This window comes from Triticum aestivum, chromosome 4A, assembly GCF_018294505.1.
Source record: "Triticum aestivum cultivar Chinese Spring chromosome 4A, IWGSC CS RefSeq v2.1, whole genome shotgun sequence".
Taxonomy (NCBI): domain Eukaryota; kingdom Viridiplantae; phylum Streptophyta; class Magnoliopsida; order Poales; family Poaceae; genus Triticum; species Triticum aestivum.
Genome location: NC_057803.1, coordinates 523,560,174 through 523,565,878, shown reverse-complemented (window position 1 = coordinate 523,565,878; position 5,705 = coordinate 523,560,174). Strand labels below are relative to the sequence as shown.

Below are 5,705 nucleotides of genomic sequence, written 5' to 3'. Positions count from 1 at the left end.
CGCTACCAACCACGCATTAAGCTAATTCATCGATCCCTAACCTGCCCCGCAGTTAAAAAACAAACCAGTTGCCCTGCACGACCGCACGACCTCCTCCTCCTGCGCCGTTTGCCTCCCCCATGACCTCCTCCTCCTGCGACATTCGCCTCCCGCAGCCGTGCCCTTCTCGCGGCCTCGCGCCGCCGTTAGCCATAGGAGCCGCCCCACTGCGCCCTTTGCCGCCTGCCATGGCCGCGCCCTTTGCTGCCGCCTCGCGCCGCCGAAGCCACGGGATTCGTGGGTCGCCACCTCCCCATTGCTAGAGGTGCCGCCGGCTGTCCCATCAATCAAGGGGATGAGCACGACATGGCTGCAGACGAGGGCTGCTAAATCGGCGTTGAGCCACTCAATGATCTCCTGCTGGAAACAGAGAGAAGAGGACGTGGAGAAGAATAGGACGGATCTGATCCCGCGGCCGCGCAATGAGCTTTCAGGATGAGAGCGGCGGGGAGGAGGGCGGTGGGGGGCTGATCGGCGTCGGACTTGCGAAAGCCTTTCCAACACACGGGGATGTCCCCAATGGGTGGGGACACGGTGGCCCGCCTCGGCTCCTCCGCCTACATGCTCTGCGACAGCTCCATCTCCACCTTGCTCTGCACCTTCGTTGTCGCGCTTGGCCCCATCCAGTTCAGCTTCATGTCCAGTTACTCCTTGCGCACTCATCGCCTTTGCCATTGGGCAAATCGCCGAGTTCATCGGTCCTAAAGGGGTGATATTTGAATTCCCTTTGACCCATGTTTGGTCCTATATTCGTTCAATTTTACTGTTAAATGTACGGAGTATTAGTTCATGGATCTGCTCGTGGTTGATTCTCTGATGGAATTACATTCAGTCATGCACTCACTGACTGACGATGCTCTCTTTTCTATTGGTCCTGCAGTCTCTCATGATCGCCGCAGTTCCCAAACATCATTGGGTGGCTTGCAATATCATTTGCAAATGTAAGGTTTCTTAATTTACGCCTGTTATTTTTACTGATGCTTCCTTCTAAATTGTTCCACGCGGGATTGTTCTGAATTAAACAAATGTTATTTTAACTTCCTCCTGAATTATGCTGTGCAGGACTCCGTATTTTTGTTCATGGGCCGATTGTTGGAAGGGTTTGGGATTGGTGTGATTCCTACACAGTCTGTATCCCTATTCTCCTAACCTTGTAAACAAATTCACTCCAGAGTTCAAACATGAATGATAATGCGTTTGCTTTCTTACTGTTGTGTTGTTGCTATGGCCTATGATATGATTGTTTCCCCTAGCGTAATCATAATCCAACAATATTTCTATCTGTTCGGTCTTTGTACAGAAAAGAACAAGAACACCAAAATAATATCTAGACCAAAGGAACTTAATTAGCCTATAAGAAGAACTGAAAATGCCGACATTCTGTAATTTGAGAAATATCATATATTACAGCGGTCGGGGTACAGATAAGTGTGGTTAGAAGTTAGAACAACGAGATCCAGATCAAGTGCCTGATGCCACGCTTCTCCCTGTGAGATTTATCTATTTTTCCTTTATAGATGATGCATATATTTGTAATCCTCCATAGACTTTGCCAAATGTTAGCATGGTTCCTTTATGTTAGTTCTTCCTGTACTTGCTGAGGTGAAGGGATTATGATTTACAAAATGACACTTATGCCAAGCATTTAGGAAAGAATCAGCTTGTATGAAATTATTAGCATGCACTACTTCTCAAGAAAATATTAGTTAGCAAATGTGGTATGATGTGATAGTCCTCCTGCCAAGCGCCCTCTTCAGAAAAGAGAAAATATTCTATGATGACATGCAATGTGATTAGTCATGAATGGTACAAGGTTCCTAAATTGACATGATAGCGTGTTTAATTATTCTTTAGTTGATCATGTTACTTATTGGCGAATGCTTAATTTGGACATAGGTTCCTGGTTTCCTCACTTATGTTATGTGAAAATGTGAGGGAATCACTGGGGAACCGCCATTGGGGATGCGGGAATCACATGCCGCCGCCACCTGGACGCGCTAGCCACTGCTACCACAGGGGACACGGGCGCACGTGGCAGCCGCTGCTGCCACAGGAGCCACGGGCTCAAGTGGAAGTCGTCATTGCCTCAGGTCCTTCGATCGTGCGGCTGGCTTCGAGTGAGTATGAACCACTTCTAGATACATACGTACATATGCTTCAATCTACTTTTAGGATGCTTTTTTGGCATTTGTGGTTGATTCAGGGTGCTGGGAGGGGGGGACTCTGTTTGTCAGGAGAATCTACAGAAACATCAAATGCGTAAATTGCTGCTCAGATTCTAGGCTATTAGCATAGTAATATGATGCTCTCAGGTTCTCAGGCGATACTCGAGTGTGTAACTCAATTTGTCAGTTTAGTTGGAGTCCATGTTAGCCACTTTGTAGTGTGTTCCTCAATTCCGGTGAAATATTTATTTGCCTGCTCTGCAATTTTTCTTACCTCCCAGGTCAATTTTTTGTTCTTACCTCTAAACTCTTCTTCAGATTGATTTGGCTATTTCCCATCCATTATATGATAGATAGATTGATGGTTCGCAGACCCATGACAACCCCTTGGAATGCCTATCCTCTCTATATTTACATGCTTATAGACTTGCAGAAACACGGGCTGGTTGTCTCTGTTTATCTTTATACTTAACTTATAGACTAAAACACAGCTGTGAAGAACAATGGGTCATTTTGTCATGAAGCATGAGAATGATAATACCACCTCAAGTGGGGATAACGCAAAAAAAAAGAGGAGTTGTGATTACTCAATCTAGACAAATCTACTCTTCTGTCAGTTACGCATCTGTAAAATGAAGATGAGTGTAGGTGGTCATTGTACATCTTAAGGGCCTTTACTGGTTGTATTTTTCACTCTTATGTCGGTAAAATCAAGATGAGTGTAGGTAGTCATTGTATATCTGAAGGGTCTTTACTGGTTGTATTCTTTCTTTTTTTCAATTCACATGATCAGTGCTACCTCTTATGTGTATTGCTAGGCTACAGTTTGGCTTTTCTATTTACTGCTACAGTTGGGTTCTATCTCAAACTACAAAAAACATGTGTATCATGCACATGATGGTTGATGCAAGCCCATGCTTCTCACAGCTTCAATTGAAGTTTTTGTGCTACTCTATTCTTAGTTATATTTCTTATCGATGTGAGATTTCATTACTAGACATTTACCTATTATGCAGTTCTTCAGTGACAGCTGAATTAGCTGAAGGCGACAATGAGCATCAATTTGTTTTCCTTAGATGAAGCATTCTACATTAAATTGTAACTTCTTCAGTACAGGTTGCATGCAATTTTTTTATGGTTAGTTCCAGATTATCCCCTTTTTGTGTACATTTAGTAGATGCTTATATGAATCTATGCCGTCTTCTCTCTTGCTAAAGTTTACATTGAATTCTGTTAAGATTTCCTATTCTTTTTTAATGATGTACTTACTCAAAGCTTCTCTCTCCTACTAGGCTAATTTAGGGAGTTTTACTGGATCATATTCGTTATGTATCCTTTCGTTTAGACATTCGTCCAATTGAATTTTCTCATCCACTCTGTTAAGTTATTCTCATTGAATTTGCTGCTCATGGGTTAACCTGTGCGGAGATTGCCTTTTATTTGTCTGTAATGTGATGCATTTATTTTAAGAATCCGGTTAAGCTCATGTTCAGCTCGTGTAATGATGTTGCATCATTGATCCATTCAAAAATATTTCCCCATTCTTGAATTGTCTGCAAATTCAGGAAATAAAGTTATATTGCAAGAACTGGAACTGAAGGAAGACCCAAACTCTGAGCACCACATTCTCTAAGGGCCCTTCTATTTGAAATACACTTTTGCAGAAGTATGCCCTTATTGCTTTTGTAATGTATGTGACTTCTTATTTGAAATACACTTATGCAGAAGTATGACTTCAGTGCTATTGTACTATATGTGACTGACATCTAGATGCACTTCTGAAGATCATTTGTATGTCTTGCATGTGGCATAATTGTATGTGTGACCGACTTCATTTTTATACGTGCGTTGCACGTGCACGCTTACTAGTCAACCACAAGTACTACTTGGTGCTCACGAGGAGTACTAGTACTAGTTGACTAATCTGGTATTAATTGCTGTGAACTGCTACGGCCACTCCACGATACTACGAGGTGCTATCCTTCTTATATATTTTATTAGCACATGTTATTTTTATCAAAGAACAATTATTCTGGTCTGTGATATTTTTTCGTAGGACTATTGTTTATTACAAAAGATGTCGCACAAGAGGCGCGCACTAGCATTATTTTTGCACTAGCACCTGTCCGTGTCGTGCTGCTTGACGAGTACGTGCGCAAGTCACCGCCCCTGCTACATCAACATGACGCGGCTGACTCGGCCATCCGCACGACTTACCGCGCCTGTGATTGACTCGCCCGTCCGCACGGCTTACCGCGCCTGCGATTGACTTGTTGTTCGCTCGGTTTACCGCGCCTGCAATTCATTCGCCATCTGCACATGCTTACACGCCACAGCCGACTCTCCCCGTTCGCACCGGTTTACACGCCACAACCGACTCATCTGTCTAAGCTGCCTCTAATGCTGCAGTCGTTTTACTGTCCGCCCTGTGGTCCGGCCTATTCAAAGTACCGGGTTGACTAACGAACTTTACGCACATATCATCTGTCATTCACAAACATCAGGTGATATCCATCTAAATTTATCTTATTGACACTTATTTTTTTTGTCAAAAGAACAATTACTCTGCCCTATAATATTTTTACACAGGACAATTTTTTATGCTATTATACCATGGATACAAAGTGCATGCACTAGCATTCGTCCATGCCACGCTGCTTGACAGACATGCGTGCAAGCCACTATTCCCGTGGTCCAGTCCGCATCAACTCGTCTGGACCGTGCGAATTGCCCAATAAAGCACGCACAGGCCGCCGTCCCCCGCAGTCCGGTCTACATCAACATACGGTTGACTCGCCTGTCCGTGTCGGCTCACAATGCCGGTGCTGACTCTCCTCGTCCACACCGGCTTACAACGCCGCGATCGATTCATCTGTCTGCTCTGACTCGTCCATAATTGATTTCAGCTTCACCATGGTGATCATCAACTCCGTGGTGGATATTTTCTGGCCTAACATATCAGGTGAAATCCATCCATTATATTTTTGCATTATACATTGCTTTCTTTAAAAGAGCAATTACTCTGGCTTGTAAGTTTTCCAATGCAGGACAAATTGTCTACTTCAAAAAGGGATTATTATATCATTGTGTTGTTGAAGGACTCATACCGGTTTATATCACGGTCAAGTATGGAGAGTCTCAAGCCAACTCCTCGAGTAGTCTTAAGACTTGGGGGCTACAATGACATGACTTGGGAACTCCGGGTCATTGGAGGGAATGATAACCCGGTTCCGGAGGACACCGCCATATTGATGAAAATGTAAAGACCGTCAGAAAATTGTCGGTTCAAAATAAAGATTCCGGTTTAAAATCCGGTTCAAGAGATATCTCTCTCCTTCAAAGCTTTGAAGCTCTCAAATCCGGTTCAAACATCCGGCTCAAGGTAAATTTGTCTCTCACAAAGTTTTTAAGCTCTCAAATCCGGTTCAAACATCCGACTTAAGGACAATCTATCTCCCACAAAGTTTTGAAAGCTTTCAAATCCGCTTCAAAGTTCCGGTT

At 43.7% G+C, this 5,705-nt stretch overlaps 1 long non-coding RNA gene across 5 annotated transcripts; it reads left to right on the top strand.

Annotated features, from left to right (window-relative positions):
- Window positions 1-759: 759 nt before the first annotated feature.
- Window positions 760-4,068, top strand: LOC123086703 (uncharacterized). Of its 5 annotated transcripts, XR_006441097.1 has the most exons (4): window positions 771-980; window positions 1,102-2,156; window positions 2,243-3,341; window positions 3,770-4,068. It is a non-coding gene; the product is annotated as an uncharacterized lncRNA (long non-coding RNA). The 5 variants fall into 5 exon arrangements; XR_006441095.1 differs by lacking the exon at window positions 3,770-4,068 and having other exon boundaries at window positions 783-980; window positions 2,243-3,724; XR_006441093.1 differs by lacking the exon at window positions 2,243-3,341 and having other exon boundaries at window positions 784-980.
- Window positions 4,069-5,705: the final 1,637 nt, after the last annotated feature.